Source organism: Parasteatoda tepidariorum, chromosome 1, assembly GCF_043381705.1.
Source record: "Parasteatoda tepidariorum isolate YZ-2023 chromosome 1, CAS_Ptep_4.0, whole genome shotgun sequence".
NCBI lineage: Eukaryota > Metazoa > Arthropoda > Arachnida > Araneae > Theridiidae > Parasteatoda > Parasteatoda tepidariorum.
This window is the reverse complement of record NC_092204.1, coordinates 91,740,830-91,753,095: the sequence shown is the minus strand read 5'-3', so window position 1 is coordinate 91,753,095 and position 12,266 is coordinate 91,740,830. Positions and strand designations below refer to the sequence as shown.

Below are 12,266 nucleotides of genomic sequence, written 5' to 3'. Positions count from 1 at the left end.
CTTTCATCCCTTCAGTGGGTCGATAAATGAGTACCGAGGATCCACGTTCGGCTGACCACCTGACCGGAACATCTGCTCCTGCACCCCAGAGCCCAAGGTCAAGAAAACTGAGATGGGCACAGTAGGCCTTGGCCTTCTATGGGTAGTTTAGTGTAGTTTAGTTTTATATATATATATATATACAGTGGTGGCCAAAAGTGCGGACATTTTTTGAAAGTGTCATGTTTTTCAACTTTGTGTGCTTGTAGAGTATATTAATTTTCACTTAAATACAAACGTTTATGTATCAAATTGTGGGTAATTTAATGTAGAATTTAATAAAATACAGCATTACAATATCTGTATTACAAAAAAAGTTACGCAACTAATAGTAAGATCTATCTTAGATTTGCATTTTTTTAAAGTGATACTTACACAATCAATACTTAGTAGGGTAACCCTTATTTTTTAAGACAGCTTCACAGTGTCTTTTCATCGAGTGAACGAGTGTTTGGAGTTCATCTTTCGTAATCACATGTTGCCAAGAATCAATTATAGCTTCAATAAGTTGTCTTTTACTGGATGGACGTTTTTTGCGTACAAGAATTTTCAAACGTCACCACAAATTTTCAATTGGATTGAGATCGGGGCTGTTTCCTGGCCATGGTAATATATCTATACCTTTATTTTGAAACCATGCTTTGCATACTTTTGCTTTGTGGTATGGAGCTGAATCCTGCTGAGAAATGAATGGTGCTTTGTTGGGGAAGAGATCCCTGATGGAAGGTATCAATTTTGGTTTCTGGGCAGTTTCGATGTATTTTTTGGAATTCAGGATGCCATCAATCACTTGAATTCGGCCCACACCATCTGCAGACATACATGCCCAAATCATGACATTTGTTGGGTTTTTTGCAGTTGCTTCAATGCAATCAATGCAATAAGGGTGAAGTGCTTCACCTACTCCACGTCTCACTTATTTTCTACCATCACTACCAAAGAGCGATATTTTACTCTCATCGCTCCAGATTACTTGCTTCCATTGATTTTCTGACCATTTAATGTGTTCCTTTGCCCACTTAGCTCGTTTTTCGCTCTGTTTTTGATTTAAATATGGCTTTTTCCTTGGAATTCTAGCTTGTAGTCCAAATAACCTTCCTCTTATTGCTCTTCAATTTACTGCAATACCCGCTGCATTCATTTCACATCTAATGGCATCTGATGAAATTTTTCTATCTTGAAGGCATAGCCGTTTAATTTTTCTGTCGGCAGTAGCACTTGTGCATTTTTTCCGACCTGATTTTGCATATTGAATGCCAAAAAATACATCGAAACAGTCCTGTAACCAAAATTGATACCCTCCGTCAGGGATCTCTTCCCCAACAACGCACCATTTATTTTTCAGCAGGACTCAGCTCCATGCCACACAGCAAAAGTATGCAAAGCATGGTTTCAAAATAAAGGCATAGATATATTACCATGGCCAGGAAACAGCCCTGATCTCAATCCAATTGAACATTTGTGACGAAGTTTGAAAATTCTTGTACGAAAAAAACGTCCATCCAATAAAAGACAACTTATTGAAGCTATAATTGATTCTTGGCAACATGTGATTACGAAAGATGAACTCCAAACACTCGTTCACTCGATGAAAAGACACTGTGAAGCTGTCTTAAAAAATAAGGGTTATCCTACTAAGTATTGATTGTGTAAGTATCACTTTAAGAAAATGCAACTCTAAGATAGATCTTACTATTAGTTGCATAACTTTTTTTTGTAATACAGATATTGTAATACTGTATTTATTATTAAATTCTACATTAAATTACCTTCAATTTGATATATAAACGTTTGTTGATATATAAACAAGCACACAACGTTGAAAAACATGAAACCTTCAAAAAATGTCCACACTTTTGGCCACCACTGTATATATATAAATTTCGGAGAATGAGGAAAATTATCGTATTTTTAAAATGTNTGCCCGTCTGTAGAACATTTCTATGGCATATAAATAACTTATTGCTTGATTCTAGTCGTCTAAATGGATATTATTTCCTGTCCAAAATGTGAAAATAAAAAAATAAAAAATCAGAATTTTAAAAAAAAAACGAAATTAAAATTAATCATTTTTATAGACTAGTTAAAAACAAACAAAAAAACTTCTTACGTTTAATTAATTAATTTAATATAAAGTATTTATCGCATTGATGAGTATATTTTTTTATAAGGTATGTATTTCCAAGTAAAAAATCACATGCATAGTTACACTGATTATTTAAGTTAGCTAAAAATATAATTATCTAAAATAAGCATTTTGCGAAAATTCTCAACGTCAACGCTTTTTTTACCCACTGCATATCATAAATAAAGTAGGTATTTTATTTGTCTAACCTTTACAAGTTAAGGAATAATTCTTTTTTAATGTTTCAAACACGAACCTTGTTGAAGCTGATTTATTTAACTAAATAATTCTCATCTAAGAAATGCTCATTATAAATTTTAACAACGATCACGAACGGGAAAAAAAAGGCAAAACGTGTGATAATGTCACAAAACTATTTCTTCTGTTAAATCATTAAAAAGCATGAGCACGACTAAAACGATTTTGTCTAATAAAAACGTTAGTCAGGCAAGCATAATAAATTACAAAGAAAAAAAAGCGAGCCTCTACTTTTAGAAACTAATGGAAGTATTGGATTCTATTTAAAAATGGAAATTTGACATTGGTTTCGACTTTTTATACCTTTTCTTCCCCCCCCCCTTTCCTCCAGACGTGGACAAACTTTTTATACCTATAAAATTGTAAATCTATAAAGAGGTAATTTTCTGAAAATGTCCTATTCAATTAAACGAATTTATTCACTGCATTTTGGGCCTCGATTGGCAACCAAATATTTAGGCCTAGTGAATAAATTTGTCTTGTTCTATATTGTGTTCCAAACTACCATATTTTCTCTAGAATTATCTATGGACAAATATTAAAATGCTGAGCAAGAATTTGAGACTTTAAGAAGGTGATTAATAAAACATGTGCCAAGATATACTTCTCAAAAAGACTGAAATCTATATTATCAGATCTTGTTTAAAATCTTCGGATGTTCTTAATATTTTGGGTTTCTTTCCCAAAAATGAAAATTCTTGAATTTGTGACAAAAGATTTGAAGAAAATCTTCGTGTAGTTAAACCCAAATCTCTTTAATGATGTGTTATCAGATTTATCAGATTTCAAGTATATTCTCACAGCATAGACACTAACGTCAGGGGTGCCGTAAGCTTATTATTTTTTTAGAGGGGGGGATTCTCATTTTGCGGAATGAAATTCCTAATTTGACTAAATTAGAAATAAGCACCTGCAACTATATTTAAATATACTTGTATTAAAGAAGCATGAGGAGCAATTTTAAAGTATTACTTAGTAATAGCTTCCTTTATACTTACTAAGTAATAGCTTAATTACCATCTTTTACTATTTTAACTGGTAGGCTTTATTTTCCTATTTAAAGTGGTAGCAAAATTTATACTTAAATATTTTATTTAATTTAAAATGTTCTTTATCATCATTATACGTAATTAATTTAAACATATACAAATTATTGTTAAATTTCGGCTTACATTTATTGTTGCAAATTTTATTTTACAACTACAACCACTAAAAAAAATTTTTGTGACCAACTGGCCTCCGTATTGCTGCTGGTCTCAGTATTGCTGTCCTGGTGGTCGCTGAAGAAACTTGTGTTGAACATAATTTTCATCTATAATAAAATCAATTTTACTAACAACTAAGAAACAGATTTGCTGTAACCAAAATTAAATATTTTTTCCATATAAAAATCAACAGAACTTCTAATACCTTCATTCATTTATTATTCCCAAAAGGAACAATGTGATATTTAGCCTTCAGCAAACATGGCCGAATATTGAATATAAAATTATTGAAATCTCTTCAATTACACTCATTTGTTAAAAAAGTAAAGTAAAAAGCCGTTATCTTTGTAGAACACAGTATTTATAGGGATGTAATATATTTGCTATAATAAAAAATTAAGTTATTTCATATAGCTGATATTTTCAGAACATGTTAATTTTTTCTACCAATATTTTACTGATTTAACGATTTTATACTCAAATAAATTAATTAATTAACAATTTGATTAATAAATATCAAAAAAGAAAGAAAGAAATTCTCAGCTAAGTTCAAGACAAAATTTTTAACTATCTCATGATCCGAATTACAAATAATTCAATGAATGGCATGAAGACATAATTTTTAACTATCCCACAATCCAAATAACAAATAATTCGATGATCAGAATTTCTGTGCAACAAAAGGAAATAGAATATTCTGAAATAGAGCCCAACATCATTAAAATAATCCTTTTTTTTTTTTTTTTAAACTGAAAAGAAAACATTGTTGCGTCCAAATGCTGTAAAAAATAATATCTACGCATATTTAGCTGTTCTTTCAGGTTTGCATAAATAACGCCAAATTTTTTTTAAATCAACTTAAAAACTAATTCGAAATTTAAACAAAGTGAGACAAATTACCCCTTCGCAGACAGGAGATATACAGACTGCAAAAAAAATTTATAGATGAGTGATTGAAAAATAAAAGTAAAAAAAGTGTACTATATGTATAAAAGTTCAATAAACTGTAAATATAAGCATAAAAAAGTTTAATATATTATAAAAAAGTGATATTGACTAATTTTATTAGAGTTTTCTAAAAAAAGAGAGAGAATGAAATTTTGTAAATAGGCCGAATGGCAAGACAAAATTTGCCGCATAGTGAAAATCATTGGAAGGTCAGAGCAAACTCCCGTGATCAAGTTTGCCATTGAAAATTGTTAAACATTATTAACTCCAAGTTATAACATTTTGTACCATTCTACAGTCTTTTATGGTTTTTACCACGAAAACATCCTTTAAATTACACCTGTTAAAGTTTTAAAGATTGTTCTGATTTAAGCACAAATTTTTTTAATTCCACATATTTTTTTACTGATTTAAGCACATAAGTTCATGCGTAAGTCTGTGTCAGACTTTGATCAAACGCTAATGCTCACAACTTCTAAACTTAACATGAACATAACTGTTAGCTTTTAAGAAATTTGCATGCAATTTTCTTTTGATAAAATGGTAATAAAATGTGTACTTTCTATTTATTCCTTGCATTCATAAATATAACTGAAACTGCTTTTGTCCACAATACATTTAAATAAAGACATACATGTAAATGTAAAATAGTTTTACTATTCAATAAAATATAATATAATGAATTCCAAAAATTAAATAAAAAGCTGCATGAATGTTACAAAAAAGCTGTATAGAAATTAAAATTAAAATCCAAGTTAAACTGAAAATAGTGCTGAAGCAGCATGTGCCCACTTTGAATACTTAAAATTTACTGTAAATAAATAATTTATAAATTTTAAATATCAAAATCAGAAAGAAATCCAAAAATGTATAATAAAGACAAAAAAAAGAAGAAGAAGAAACATGAATGTATAAAAAGACATGACTGGACTTCATTATACATAACTTAAGTTAACTTAAACTTACGTGAACTTATATCTGATTCGTTCACTCGTGATCATGAATAGATCTTTAACAGACTACTATGTTTGGATCCCTACATTTTGTTTAATCAATATTTCATCACAATGATAATGCAGGTAGTCACAATGCAGGCCTACTCTTATAGCCTGTAACTCATATATTACTACTTATAATAAATGAATACTTGTTTAACCATTTACGTACATTAAATAGCATTTTAAAGGAAAAAATATTAATTTTGACGAAAAGAAAATCAAATACAGATCTTAGTGGAAATATAATTGCAGTTTGAAATCACATTTAGGTATTATCGTGAACTGTTAACAAATATTCTTGCATTAATTTTGCCACACAACATAAAAATAGTTTCAACAAAATGGTGTATCCACTACTTAGTTTAAATCAAGTTTTGACTCAAAAATGCAAAAGCAAGATTAATTTTGCTCCAAAAAAATCTTCACAATTTGAAGCTATTGGGAGAAAAGAAAATTTTTTGGTCAAATTTTCAAATTTTTTTTTTCTAAATTAACATAATCATTAACTAACAAGACTTAACTAACACAAATCAAAATGTAACTTAGTTAAGTAAAAAGTATCTAAGTAGAAATGCAGTGTATTGGTAAAATTCATATTGTGGCACAAGAACTTATTCCAATATTCTATTAAGAATTTCTTCTACTGCCAAGTGACTATGAAACAAAAAATTACAAATTCAAAAGCAAAGTTAACTAAGAAAAGTACTGTCCGTTTAAAAATTATGAAGAAATGTTTTGAGTTATGCATTCTTATTTCAAGCACAACTTAAATGTTTAGTAACAATAAAACCTGAGCTTAAATTTTTGTTTATATATATTTATTTTTGCTTAATTATACATTATTTTAAAAATTCACTACACAGAATGAACAGGGAAAAAAAGCTCTCTGTATAAGTTTATAGTGGTGCGAGGTGCTAAAAAATTTTATTAAGAACATAGTTTTTGACCCAAAAAGAATCAAATTTGTGAATGAAAAGTAAAATGTTAAAAAATTCATTTTAAAAAATGGAAAGGAATTGTATTATTTGGGGGCATAATATTAAACAATTGAAATTTTAAAAACTATTTCAAATAGCCTTTAGGACAAAAAAGTATGTGAAAATTTTCTGTAAATTTTTCAATGGATAAACAATTTTTAACAATTTAATTTCATAAAAAATAATTTTCTTTCTTTAACTTTTACATTTCAATTTTACTTAATTTGTATGATTTTTTAAGGCTAGTTATATCAAACATTTCCTAATGTAAATTCAAAAAATTAGATTTTTTTAGATTACGAGAATAAAGTAATGAAATAAGAGGAAATGAGAGAAATTGGGGAAGGTATCAATCAATAATTTATATAGAGTGCAATTTTCATCACTATTTAATTACTTATTAGTCAAAAACTACGAAGCTTATGTAACAACACGAACTGATACGAAATATGTTTGCAGATTACTTACAAGAATATAGATAAAATATACATATAAAAAAAAAGCAAATTTTATCATAATGTTATAAGAATTAAGTAGATATTTGGCTCAGACACGCAAAAATCTAAACACAAATACTAAAATGGTCACTCATACTTCAATATTTTCATTTTATTAGGAATGCCTTCAAAATTAATTGATGCAGTAGTGAAATAACCTTCGATCCGATCATAGAGCCGAAGTCAGAGAAAAACAAACCAATTAACGTTTTAGATGAATGAATAAATGTTAAACAACAGAATATAATATAATATTTTAGAATCAAACATGGAAAACAAGTTTAACTCACTGATTTATCACAAGTCAATGCATGTGTCAAATACACCTATCTTTTATTGCTATACTGATGAAAAGGAACTAATGGAGAAGAGACCAAAGACCGAAACCGATTTTTATTTATTTACTTGCTCCAAGCCGACAATTTCGTTATTGTTGTGAGACTTGCTTAGTCTCTATAGCTGTTAAACACTATATATGCGTACTGACTTGAGTGGCGGATTTTACAATAACCCTATTGTTTGGTGATCAGCTGAAATGGACGATTGCCAAGTGAATTCCAACGCCAAGAATTTCATTGCTGCGGATAAATGTAAGCAGGACATATTTTCTTGAGAGGAAATCTACTAAAATATCTACTATATTTGTCATTAAAAACAATTTGTGGCTACGCTGGATATAAATGTTGTATTGCTTGCCAAAATAATTTAAAATATCTTAAATAATAGTGTGTTGCTTTTATTTACTAGCTAAGCTATTTACTGCAGCTACGTCACTGCTAAAATATGTTATTAGGTATGTATGTTTTCCTCCCCTATAATTCTTTAGTTGTTTCGTAAACTATTTTTCTCGTTTAGTTTTGGATAAAGTACATGATCATTTGCTAGAATTATAAAGAATAAATCAATATATAACCAATTTTACATATTAATTACGTTACAAATGCTAAAGTTTTTGAAAGAATTGCAACACAAATTGTGCTTCTTCATGTTTTGTTTTTCCAGATGAATTTTTTTTTAGCTTTGTTAAACGTTGTCATGACTTTCCGGTCAACAGTTTATGGGATGTATGCTTAAAAGGCCCTTTCATCAGCTTCAGTGTATTTGCACTCCTGAGGGGAAGAAATGACTATTAAGATGATTCTCGACTAGGAAGCATATATGGCAACGTTACTTTTAAAAAGTAACGAGTAAAAGTACAAGTATTTTTAAAAAAAGTAACGAGTAAAAAGTAAAAAGTTCTTATTTTAAAAAGTAACGAGTAAAAAGTACAAGTAAAAGTACAAGTACTGAACAAAAAAAGTAACGATTTAAAAGTACATTTCTAGGAAATTGAGAATTTAAAGTAACCTAAAATTTTATTGAATAATATTCTTATGTTCTTTAATGTTTTTGCAAAATTGTTGTTATTTGTTTAATTATTTTAAATTTTGAAAGTTATGAATATTAATTTATTTTTAAATTCGGAAGAATATTATAATATAATTTTATAATATAATCGTATAATCTAATTTTAAAATCAAATATAATTTTAATATCAAACTTTTTATGGATTGGCACGAAAAAGAAATTTTATCTATTGATTTCAATTTTTAGTGTATTATTTTTATTTATTTAAATTACCATTGATTTAAAATTGTTTTATTCTTTAGAAACGTGTTTTAAAAGCACAAACAAAGCAAACACGGGGTTTCAGATAGCTTTGTGATCTTTGAGCTAGTAAAAAATAATTGAATGTGCAGTATAAGTTGAAACAGAAGGTATTTAAACACGAAGTCAGCTGTGAATGCATATATATTGCACACTAATTTTATAAATTTAAAAAAATATAAGTATTTTTTTTTATTTAAAAAAAAAAATTTTTTAGAAAGCTTACCGAGTTTTAGAAAAAAGTAACGATTTCATTCCATATTTCCGTAACAAATACTTGTACTTTTTTCCTAAAAAGTAACGAAAGTACAAGTAAAAGTACTAAATTTAAAAAGTAACGAAGTACAAGTAAAAGTACGTACTTTTTACTAGTACCGGCGGTACAAGTAACGAAAGTAAAAGTACTGCCATATATGCTAGGAAGTATACCACCACCAGAACACTAATTTACTTCTTTGTATACCAAGCAGTCACCTACCCAATCACCTTCTCCTAAACGCCAAAAGTCACAGTCGCCAAAAGGCAAAATAGAGAGATGAAGAAATCAGATGCCCACTGCCGCGGGCAAGAACTTCGCAGCGAAATATATCTAGTTTAGTCAGTGTATTTGCATGTGTACTGTATTTTTCGCGATTCTGACCTAAGAATTGTCACGATTGCTAACTCAATATTTGTTGGAAATCCAGTTTTTAATCATTTTCATTCAGTGCTATATTGCTCTTCTAACAATTCTAGGTTAATCTATTCTGTGTCCTGAAATTCAGGAGTTGAAAATGTGTGATTGATATGTATTTCACTTATTACTGTAAGTAATGCGTTATGTTTCGACATTAAGATTGTTTCATACTGTAAGAATTATGCTTTAAGCAATGGAATTCGTTTTAATGGTGTAGATAGATTATAATATTTAGGTAAATTACAGAGTTAATATACTGTTTGGCATTGCTTTTTAATTGACTCTCCCTAATGCTCAGCTCCCTTTTGATTCTGTTGGGGAAATTGGTACGGAGATATTTTTGCGTTGCTTTTAATTTTGTTGCAGATCATTACAACATTCAAATATCTTTTCATACGATTAGTTTCAGAATTTCGGCAGTACATCTCTTGAACGATATGGTGTGTTCCCGGCACCATTGTTATGGATGTTTCACAGTTTTGAACTAAATTTTAATGGCTGTTTCTTTATCGTTTCTTGATCAATTTAAAATTATTTGTATAATTAGTTTTATAATATATTTACAATGTCTCTTATAGAGGAAATAAAGTATTCAATTTATAAGAAAGTAAATACATTTTCTTTTTCTTCAAATTCGATGAGTATGTTTGGTTTATTCTTTATAAAACCATATAGCAGGCTATACAGGCAGTAATTAAAGAAGACTTTATAATCAAAGTTTTCGATGGTGTTTCATGAAAATCATAAATAAAACTACAATTCGATAAATATTTTTATATAAAATTAAGTTCTTGCATATAATGCAGCACAATTTAAATAATGTGATTAATGCATTCTAAAGGTTGATTTTATTTTACTCTATTTTATTTGAATCAAATATTGTCATAATAAAAAGCAAAAATCTTAAAATGTTTATTAAAAAATATTTTTTCAATTAAAAAAGAAATTATCGGGGACATTAAAATTAGATGATTACAGAGAAAAGCAGGATAGGAAAACAAATAAAAACTTTGGGAATAAATGTTTTTCTTCTTCAAAAAAACTATCAAATATTTTTTTGCAATTTAAAATTAGTTAATTAAACTATTGAAAATTATTTAACAAAAACTTTTTCAACAATTAATTATTCAATTAAAAATAACAAATTTCCACTTTGTTCCATAATTATGCTATCTAATGTGATAAAAAAAATAACTGCTATATGAATAAGCTTACAATACATTGCTACTATCACGCAAATAAATATTTATTAAATCTGGTATTAGTAGCGTATATATAATAGTGAGTTACTTAGCCTAGCTTACTTTTCTTTATAAAGCATCACAGTACTGGAATAAGTGAAAAGACTTAAAATGACAAATGAGACAAAGAATTAATTTCTAATGATTTAATAATTGATAGCGAAAAGTTACTTATTTTAACTCTATGAACAAGCACTACAATATGTTTATGAAAAATGCAACATTAAATAAAATAATAAACATTGAAAAATGTATACTATAATGTGTGTGCGCGTGTGTTTTATGTAAAGGAGTTTGGTAAAATCTAATTTTATAATTCTAAACAACTTTTGACTATTCGAATCAAATTTCATTAATCAGATACTACACAAAAAAGGATTATGATGCACAGCAAATCACAAATAAAATTAACAGTTTAACATTTACAATAGCTATTTTTTTCATAATCTAATAATAAATACAAGTACACATACATATTCTTAAATAAGATGATCAATAGATTTTGAAACACTATAGGTGCTTAAATTTGAAGACCTTTCGAAAAAATTAAAATCTCGAAAAAAACGTGTGTTGCATTCATAAATTAATAAAAATCACCCATGTCAAATTTCATTTCTTTAGTTACATTCTCGACTTTAGCATGTGTACCAGATCTTATCTTACTAGTGGGTCCCAGGTACATATGGTCCTAGTCCTGTAAGACCGGAGAGACCTGTACCGGAGCGATCTCATCTGCACCGCTGTTTTCTAAATTCCTGTTTAATTATTAGTTACTATTAAGGTTCGTTAATTGTTTTTCGTCAAAAAGATATTGTAATAATAGTAGGAAAAGTTGATTCTTTAAACACTTTACAATTTTGAAATCATAATTTTTAATTGCATATGTTGACCGGACAGATTTTTATACAAGATTTATGATTATTAAAAAAAGTAAAAATTACTTATTTACTGTTTAATAATTGAGAAACGGTTAATAGGTATAAGCAATTTCATCACAAAATATTTTGTGAATAAGGCTATATCATAAGATTACTCATCTACGAAAACAAGCACTTATATTAGTCTTAAGCCATTAATTTGGAATTATAATCAAAATCTAAATAGTAATAAGTGTAGAGAATGTTAAGAAAGAATGATGAATAAAGATCACAGACGGTAAATACCTTTAAGTTAAGGATAAACAAATATTTTACGGTTAAACAAAATATTGTATATCATATATGCTTTTACAGCATTTATTGATTTTACGCTAATAACAAACAGCGAAATTTGGATTTTTATATGAGAAAATTGAAAAATATATGATTACCTGTTTCCTAAAAATGCGCCGACAATAGTGAGAGACAGTTTTCATGCTATTATTTTATTGGGTAGACTATATTTGAGGGGGCCCCTTGATTCACGCCAAGTTGAGATTGCTTGATCGCCAAGCTTGGCGATGTTGAAACACAATCGTGATTCTGATTGGTTTAGATTTTAGCGTTATTTTTAAAGGTTACTTTTGCTTCTGGTCAATAAGATCGAAGGTATGTAGGCAGTCATAAAAAGGGACTTCCGAAAAAAATGTCACCGCCCGTCCAGTACCACAGACGCCATTTTCGATTCGTATTTCGCTGAATTTATGTGGCGACGAAGGTACACAGATTCTATTCATG

General features: G+C 28.5%; 1 protein-coding gene across 2 annotated transcripts in view; it reads right to left on the bottom strand.

The window, feature by feature from the left end:
- The window catches only part of LOC107438788 (probable sodium/potassium/calcium exchanger CG1090), a 47,868-nt gene extending 40,392 nt beyond the window's left edge, over nucleotides 1–7,476 (bottom strand). The window contains exon 1 of one of the 2 annotated variants that reach the window (XM_016051165.3): nucleotides 7,338–7,476. The gene's annotated coding sequence lies outside the window, so the exon portion shown is untranslated. The remainder of the gene's footprint in view (nucleotides 1–7,337) is intronic. The other variant, XM_016051167.4, reaches the window with a different exon arrangement.
- Between the last annotated feature and the right edge of the window lie 4,790 nt (nucleotides 7,477–12,266).